Below are 9,566 nucleotides of genomic sequence, written 5' to 3'. Positions count from 1 at the left end.
TTAGCAAATTTATTAAAAATGTAAAAAATTAAAATACCTTCTTTACGTAAGTATTTAGACCTTTCCCTATGAGACTCGGAATTGTGCTCAGGTGCATCCTGTTTCCATTAATAATCCTTGAGATTTTTCTACAACTTGATTGGAGTCCACCTATGGTAAATTCAATTATTTGGACATGATTTGGAAAGGCACACACCAGCATGTCAGAACAAAACCCAAGCCATGAGGTTGAAGGAATTGTCCGTAGCACTCCAAGACAGGATTGTGTCAAGGCACAGATCTGAGGAAGGGTACCGAAACATTTCTGCAGCACTGAAGGTCCCTAAGAACACAGTTGCCTCCATCGTGCTTCAATTTAAGAAGTTTGGAACCATCAAGACTCTTTCTAGAGCTGGCCGTCCAGCCAAATTGAGAAATCGGGGGAGAAGAACTGTGGTCAGGGAGGTGGCCAATAACCTGATGGTCATTCTGACAGAGCTCCAGAGTTCTAATATGGAGATGGGAGAAACTTCCAGAAGAACAACGTTCTCTGCAGCACTCCCCCAACCAGGCCTTTATGGTAGAGTGGCCAGACGGAACCACTCCACAGTAAAAGGCACATGACAGCCCGCTTGGAGTTTACCAAAAGGCACATAAAGGATTCTCTGGTCTGATGAAACCAAGTTTGAACTCTTTGGCCTGAATGCTGAGCGTGAAGGGGAAAAGGTGAAGGGTTCTGAATACCTTCTGAATGCACTGTAAATATATAATTTTAATAGCAGGACACTGTAAAGTCCATTATTCCACTCAAGAGTATGAATTAGGCTGTTTGAGAAGGTTTTAATCTTAAGCAACCTGTATACACATTGTTTGAAGTGCAATAGACCAACATAGTTACTCTAGTAGGTCAAAGCTGTGTGCTGGAAAACCTTGGTAGAGCATGGGTGGAGTAGGCATTGTGGTGCTCATGTGAATTTCCTTTATTTTTCTGGCTTCAGACCAATGCCTACTTCTCACTTAAAACATTGTTTTTAATTGATATGGTTTTTACACAGTGAGGTGAATATGCAACATTATTATACAACACAGCAATATTTAAAAGTAAATGTACACAATAATGTAACAGTAATAATGTAGTTATTAGTATTTATTTCATGTTATAGCTGATTTCCAGAGGGAAGCGAAAAACCAGAAACCCATTTAAGCCAGTATGGCATAAACTGGAAAATACTTCCCCGATTTATTTTAACAAGGCAATCGAGCAAGCTCCTGGAAAATACACACATCTTCAACATATAGCCATTAACTATTTACATGAAAATGTACTTTAAAGTTAACTGAAGAAAGGTATAGTACTAAATGAACCCTAAACAAAAGTGAATTAACACAACATATAACATCTACAACCAAACTTACATTCTTCAGACAGCACATTCTGTACAAACTATTCAGGGATGGCCACAATTTCGCTTGAAGAGCTACAGGGTTATGCAGGTTTTTTTGTTCATGCCCAGTTCTACCACACCTGATTCTACTACTCAAGATCTCGATGAACAGATGAGGTTTTGCTTAACAGCTGAGTAGTAGAATCAGATGGGGTATTGCTGGGCTTAAACAAAAAAAACAACCTGCATAACTCCTGATAACAAATGCCAAATGCCTGTAACAAATGCCAAACTGCTGAGAAACATCTGTAAAATACAAAGTCATTAGACAAGTACAAAACCCTTAAAAAAAATGATAAACATATTTACAAATCTGAAATTGGATAGGTGCTCTAAATCCCTGAAAACAAAACTTCAGCTACAAATGTTCTAAGTAATGCTGTACACAGCTGTCTAACTCCAGTAAAATAGCACACGTCCTCATTTACAAATGGCAGTATAAATATGAAAAAGGTAGGAGTACTGACAGATTTGGAAAACAACATACATTTTCAGTATTGATAGTGTGAAACGTACCATGTGTACCGCGTGCATTTTAAATCGGCATAAGCTGTTTGTTAGCTCCACATGGGCCAGCCTGACAAATTTCCTAGCTTCTCAAATGCTGGAAAGTGGTGCCAGAAAATAAGAAACGTGAAACTGACAAGGAGAAACATTAGTCTATGCTATTAACACATCACGGCAACGTTAGCTGTCGTCCAGTCAGAAATTATGTTTGATCCGTTTTACTTTAAATGGACAAAATCCATTTAATGGACAAAATCAGACTCTTAGATTGCAGCATAGTATTTAAAGTAAAACGGATCAAACATAATTTCTGACTGGATGACAGCTAACGTTGCCGTGGTGTGTTAATAGCATAGACTAATGCTTTTGTCTTTCGCAATGCTCATTATCAGTCGCTCACCACTGGTCTGTTTGCTTATTAGTTGGCTGTCTGGGCGGGTGAAACTGACATACTAGCCTACTACGGACTGTATTTAACTTACCTGTAAATGCTCAGCTAGGTCGTCGTATCTTCTTCAATAAGATGATTCTGGCCTGTAAAAAATTAATCAGATAGACGTACTAGGCCTACATATACGCCCAGACAGGTTAGCTGCTAGCTAGTAGCCTACGCCAAATTAATTTAGATCTGCTAATTATTTCAACTGAACTATATCAGACAAATCTGAGTAATCTGAAAATACAATGTTAAAAAAGTGTAAATATAACCAGAATTTTCTTGTATGGTGGAAATGAGAGATAAGAAGGGAGTGAGTGAAAGTCTGACAGGAGATCCTCTCAGAGCAAAGATAACACCGCACAACCAAGCACATAGAAATACAACAGGTAGAACAGATTAGACTTGGTTCTTCAATGGGAATGTTGTCTAGATTTTTTTTTAAACATACAGAAACTTGTTTATTGTCCTTGCAAAAGTCTAAATTGTAAATTTAAAGCTGCCCTGGAACGGGAGGAAGAAAGTAATCTGTGTATGATATTTTTCAATTGGAATGCAGTTCTATTTATTCCACATCTATACTAACGTCAGCATGAAAACTGTGTGGCTTTTGGGGAATTCGTGGATCCAATGGTTGGAGAAGCATGCCAGGGCGGTCGGAGAGCATCACAACCTCTCCCTTGACTACTGTCACATTAGGTGGCTTGGAGAGCGAGGAATGAAGTGGGGCAAACTGCTCCATGTTCTGCGCCAGCAGAGTGCCTGTGCTGTTACTCCCCCTGACATCATAGTCCTCCACCTCGGTGAAAACGACTTGGCACACACAAAGGGGGCAGCCCTGGTGAGTCAGATGCACACTGATTTGGAGTTAGTCATCCAAATGTTCCCCGGGACAACGGTGGTCTACTCTGACATTGTGCAGCAGAGGAGTTGGATGTTCCAGTGGGATGAGAACATCAACAAGCGCATAGAGATACCAGCTGGTTGACAGAGCGCCAGGCTGTTTGCATTTCTCCTTGACAGGCGCATGCCCACAATCCGCCACCCTGCAGTGTGTCCCTGGGCAGTACCGTACAGATGGCGTGCATCTCACGGATGAGTGAAATGACCTCTTCCTTGAGTCTGAGAGCTGCTCTCTCCACCATCCTAGCAAGACGCAAGCAGTAGTACACAACACCACACTCACTGTCACTTGCCTGCCTCTCCACAAACCCAAAGGCTCTTCTAATAAATGTAAATAAATGTGTGTGTGACGGGAGGGAGGGGGCTGTCAAAACTATGAATTAAAGAATGGTCCAAATGTCTCCATTACATTATGAAACCTGTTCTTAACACATTGACTTCGACAGACCATTTAAATGGACAGTCTGGAAGTGTTCGTTCCAAAATGATTTTTTAAAATTCACTCAGTACTGATTACACATTTATTCCTCTTGCTTGGTAAAAATACAATTGTCTAAAACACTTGATTTGTTGAGAACAGACTAATTTCATCATGTAGCTAACCAAGTTAGCAAGCATACATTTTTTTTTGATTGCACATAGCAGGTCAAGCCAACAATAAATGATTATAATATTGTAAAATACTTGAAAGTACTACTTAAATACTTTTTGGGGGTATCTGTACTTTACTATTTATATTTTAGATAGCTATTACTTATACATTCCTAAAGAAAATTATGTACTTTTTACTCCATACATTTCCCTGACACCCAAAACTAGTCATTACACTTTGAATGCTTAGCAGGACAGGAAAATGGTCTAATACACAAACTTATCATGGGAACATCCCTGGTCATCCCTACTGCCTGTGATCTGGTGGCCTCACTAAACACATGCTTCGTTTGTAAATTATGTCTGAGTGTTGGAGCGTGCCCCTGGCTATCCGTTAAAAAAAAGAAAAGGAATTTGAAATGATTTCTACTTTTACTTTTGATACTTAAGTATATTTGAGCAATTACATTTACTTTTGATATTTAAGTATATTTAAAACCAAATACTTTCAGACATTTACTGTAGTAGGATTTACTGGGTGACTCACTTTTACTTGAGTAATTTTCTATTAAGGTATCTTTTACTCAAGTATGACAATTGGGTACTTTTTCCACAATTGGTTTTACCTGGATGCACCATGTGCAGCATCTGCACCCCCTGACTACTTTTTATGTGTGGATGGCGACTTCAGATTTTCTGGAACACACTGAAAAGTAACTCGACACTGTGTTGATCAGTCAGCACAAATGTGGATTAAAATAACGACAAGGCAGGAGAGGGAGCCGGAAATTAATTTAAACATGTTTGAAAATGCGATGCTGTCAGTCGAGTCTGGTAAATTGTCTGATGTTAGCATGCAACAACTGATGTTCTGTTTACATGTGTATTTGGGGTTCAACATAGCTAGTTTATGGTTTCTTAACAAAGTAATTTGTTTTCCCGGCTATAGTTTGTCTTGGGGCCTTGCTTGTTCTTAGTCGAGGAAATGTAGCATAGCTAACTGCTGTGTTTGTCCTGCCGGATATATGTCTACCTCGTCTTACTTTAGCTTGGTCTGTGCAATACAAATGAATGTGAACAGTGTGGCAGTTTCCCAAAGTTTAGTCATTGTAAACTTAGCGTAAATAACATTAGCACGCTGTGTTTTGTGTAAGAAAGTATGATATATTGTGGTGCATGAACTGGCCATACGCGTTAGCTAATGTTACAGTCTTACGCTGGCTAATGTCATCTAGCTAGCTAACGTTAACTGGCTATCATAGCAGCCAAGGAGGTTCGCTAGCTTATTCATGCATATTTGTTTGTTCTCTGATTACATGCAAGTGTCTGTCAGCAGTTTAAACATGATCACCTGTCAAAATATAGCTAGCAAGCTTTCCTCGCTTGTTGGTTAGCAAACTAGTCAACGTTAGCACTCATCTGACTGATATAACCTTATATTAGCTAGCTAATAAAAACAAAACTACATTCATTGGCTAGCTACCTATATTTGCTTGTTCGTTAGCTAGCTTACTTTCAGTTTACTGGTCTTAGCTAACTACAGAGGCTAGCTGCTGAACTTTGGACAAGGAAGCTAATGTTAGCTAGGTAACGTTAGCTAGCTACCTAGCTAATCAAAATATATGTTTTTATTAATTGATTAACCTTAGCTTGAATACCATCATATAAAGGGCTTGCAGTTGATGTACGATGCCTTCTGGTGGCTATGTTGGAAGACCACCGCATTCATTCTTCCGACAACAACAGCCAAGTAGCTACCCCAAACGGCATGATAACAGTGCCTAAAACTATTTGATTCCCCGCCAAGGTCATCTTCTGTCGAGTATTTGGCTGTTCTAACAAGACAGGAAAGACAACTGGAAAAAATATGTGCTTGCAGATTCCCTGCAATCATGAAACCCCATTTGTGACACCAATGAGATGACTCAAGAACTGTCAGGAAAGCGAAGTATATTGACAATATATTTAACATGCTGTTGTGCAAATGGAATAGACAACAGGTGGAAATTATAAAGGAGTGGTTCTGCAGGTGGTGACCACAGACCACTTCTCAGTTCCTATGCTTCCTGGCTGATGTTTTGGTCACTTTTGAATGCTGGCGGTGCTTTCACTCTAGTGGTAGCATGAGACGGAGTCTACAACCCACACAAGTGGCTCAGGTAGTGCAGCTCATCCAGGATGACACATCAATGCGAGCTGTGGCAAGAAGGTTTGCTGTGTCTGTCAGCGTAGTGTCCACAGCATGGAGGCGCTACCAGGAGACAGGCCAGTACATCAGGAGATGTGGAGGAGGCCGTAGGAGGGCAACAACCCAGCAGCAGGACAGCTACCTCCGCCTTTGTGCAAGGAGGAGCACTGCCAGAGCCCTGCAAAATGACCTCCAGCAGGCCACGAATGTGCATGTGTCTGCTCAAATGATCAGAAAAAGACTCCATGAGGGTGGTATGAGGGACCGATGTCCACAGGTGCGGTTGGTGCCAGAGAACACCAAGATTGGCAAATTCGCCATTGGCGCCCTGTGCTCTTCACAGATGGAAGCATGTTCACACTGAGCACATGTGACAGACGTGACAGAGTCTGGAGACGCCGTGGAGAACATTCTGCTGCCTGCAACATCCTCCAGCATGACCGGTTTGGTGGTGGATCAGTCATGGTGTGGGGTGGCATTTCTTTGGGGGGCCGCACAGCCCTCCATGTGATCGCCAGAGGGTAGCCTGACTGCCATTAGGTACCGAGATGAGATCCTCAGACCCCTTGTGAGACCATATGCTGGTGCGGTTGGCCCTGGGTTCCTCCTAATGCAAGACAATGCTAGACCTCATGTGGCTGGAGTGTGTCAGCAGTTCCTGCAAGAGGAAGGCATTAATGCTATGGACTGGCCCGCCCGTTCCCCAGACCTGAATCCAATTGAGCACATCTGGGACATCATGTCTCGCTCCATCCACCAACACCACGTTGCACCACAGACTGTCCAGGAGTTGGCGGATGCTTTAGTCCAGGTCTGGGAGGAGATCCCTCAGGAGACCATCCACCACTTCATCAGGAGCATGCCCAGGTGTTGTAGGGAGGTCATACAGGCACGTGGAGGCCACACACACTACTGAGCCTCATTTTGACTTGTTTTAAGGAAATTACATCAAAGTTGGATCAGCCTGTAGTGTGGTTTTCCACTTTAATTTTGAGTGTGACTCCAAATCCAGACCTCCATGGGTTGATAAATTTGATTTCCATTGATCATTTTTGTGTGATTTTGTTGTCTGCACATTCAACTATGTAAAGAAAAAAGTATTTAATAAGAATATTTCATTCATTCAGATCTAGGATGTGTTATTTTAGTGTTCCCTTTATCTATTTGAGCAGTGTATATAGCTGTCGGCTATATTAGCCACAACTTACCGTTCTTTGCCGCTTCAAATGTCGAACAAAGTTGGAAATTGTTGCGCCTCCTTCTGTAATTTTCATCCCACATGTTTTGCAAGTTGCAATCCGTTTTTTGTTGATACAGCGTCGCCTTTATAGCCCTAAATAATAATTTGGGGTGTAATCTTTCCAAGTGCTCCATCTGAATTCTCCCATCTATGTTCATCTGCACTGCCACGCACAACTTTGAATCAGCTGGCACAATTTGATTGGCTGCTGCCCGATTCAAACTGTAATCCGTTAAATGAAGAGTTGATGCGCTGCACACTCTTTTTTAATAGCATAATATTTTATATTTGGGCTTGTGGGGGGGTATCAAAGCAGGTTGAGTCACAAGGCTCAAGTCAAGTCACGAGTCATTGGTGTTAAAGTCAAAGGTGAGTTGCAAGTCATCATATTTGTGACTCGAGTCTAACTCAAGTCCAAGTCATGTGACTTGAGTCCACACCTCTGCTAGATACACTATATATACAAAAGTATGTGGACACCCCTTCAAATTAGTGGATTCGGCTATTTCAGCCATACCCGTTGCTGACAGCTGTATAAAATTGAGCACACAGCCATTTAATCTCCATCGACAAACATTGGAAGTATAATGGCCTGAAGAGTTTGGTGACTTTCAATGGAATCATAGGATTCCACCTTTTCAACAAGTCAGTTAGTCAAATTTCTGCAAACGGAAACGCGTAATCTGGAGTGATGAATTACGCATTCACTATATTTTCTCATCAATCTACACACAATACCCCATAATGACAAAGTGAAAACAGGGTTTTAGATTTGTTTGCACATTTCTCAAAAATAAAAAAATCAATACTTAATTACATAAGTATTCAGACCCCTTGTTATGAGACTCGAAGTTGAGCTCAGGTGCGTCCTGTTTCCACTGATTATCCTTGAGATGTTTCTACAACTTCATTGGAGTCCACCTTTGGTAAATTCAATTGATTGGACATGATTTGGAAAGGTACACACCTGTCTATTTAAGGTCCCACAGTTGACAGTACATATCAGAGAAAAAACCAAGCCATGAGGTCGAAGGAATTGTCCATAGAGCTCCGAGACAGGTTGTGTCGAGGCACAGATCTGGGAAAGGGTACCAAAAAATGTCTGCAGCATTGAAGGTCCCCAAGAACACATTGGCCTCCATCATTCTTAAATGTAAGAAGTGTGGAACCACCAAGACTCTTCCTAGAGCTGGCAGCCTGGCCAAACAGAGCAATCGGGGCAGAAGGGTCTTAATCATGAAGGCGACCGAGAACTCACTGGTTACTCTGACAGAGCTCTAGAGTTCCTCTGTAGAGATGGGCAAACCTTCCAGAAGGACAACCATCTTTGCAGCACTCCACCAATCAGGCCTTAATGGTAGAGTGGCCAGATGGAAGCCACTCCTCAGTAAAAGGCACATGTAATCCCGCTTTGAGTTTGCCAAAAGGCTTAGATTAGAGGCTGTAATCGCAACCAAAGCTGTTTCAACAAAGTACTGAGTAAAGTGTCTGAAATCTTAACCAAAGGTGATATTTCAGTTACATTTAAAAAAAAAAAATGTACAAAAATGTCTAAAAATTTGTTTTTGCTTTTTCATTATGGGGTATTGCATGTAGATTGATAAAATAAAATAACTTTAATCAATTTTAGAATAAGGCTGTTAATGTAACTAAATGTGGAAAAAGTCAAGGGGTTTGAATACTTTCCAAACGCACTATATACAGTGGGGCAAAAAAGTATTTAGTCAGCCACCAATTGTGCAAGGTCTCCCACTTAAAAAAGATGAGAGATGCCTGTAATTTTCATCATAGGTACACTTCAACTATGACATACAAAATGAGAAGAAAAAAATCACATTGTAGGATTTTTTATGAATTTATTTGCAAATTATGGTGGAAAATAAGTATTTGGTCAATAACAAAAGTTTATCTCACAAAACGTTTTCTGTAAGTCTTCACAAGGTTTTTACACACTGTTGCTGGTATTTTGGCCCATTCCTCCATGCAGATCTCCTCTAGAGCAGTGATGTTTTGGGGCTGTTGCTGGGCAACACAGACTTTCAACTCCCTCCAAAGATTTTCTATGGGGTTGAGATCTGGGGACTGGCTAGGCCACTCCAGGACCTTGAAATGCTTCTTACGAAGCCACTCCTTCGTTGCCCGGACGCTGTGTTTGGGATCATTGTCATGCTGAAAGACCCAGCCACGTTTCATCTTCAATGCCCTTGCTGACGGAAGGAGGTTTTCACTCAAAATCTCACGATACATGACCCCATTCATTCTTTCCTTTACACGGAT

The sequence above is a fragment of the Oncorhynchus tshawytscha genome, linkage group LG15 (assembly GCF_018296145.1).
Source record: "Oncorhynchus tshawytscha isolate Ot180627B linkage group LG15, Otsh_v2.0, whole genome shotgun sequence".
Taxonomy (NCBI): domain Eukaryota; kingdom Metazoa; phylum Chordata; class Actinopteri; order Salmoniformes; family Salmonidae; genus Oncorhynchus; species Oncorhynchus tshawytscha.
Note: the sequence above shows the minus strand (reverse complement) of the source record.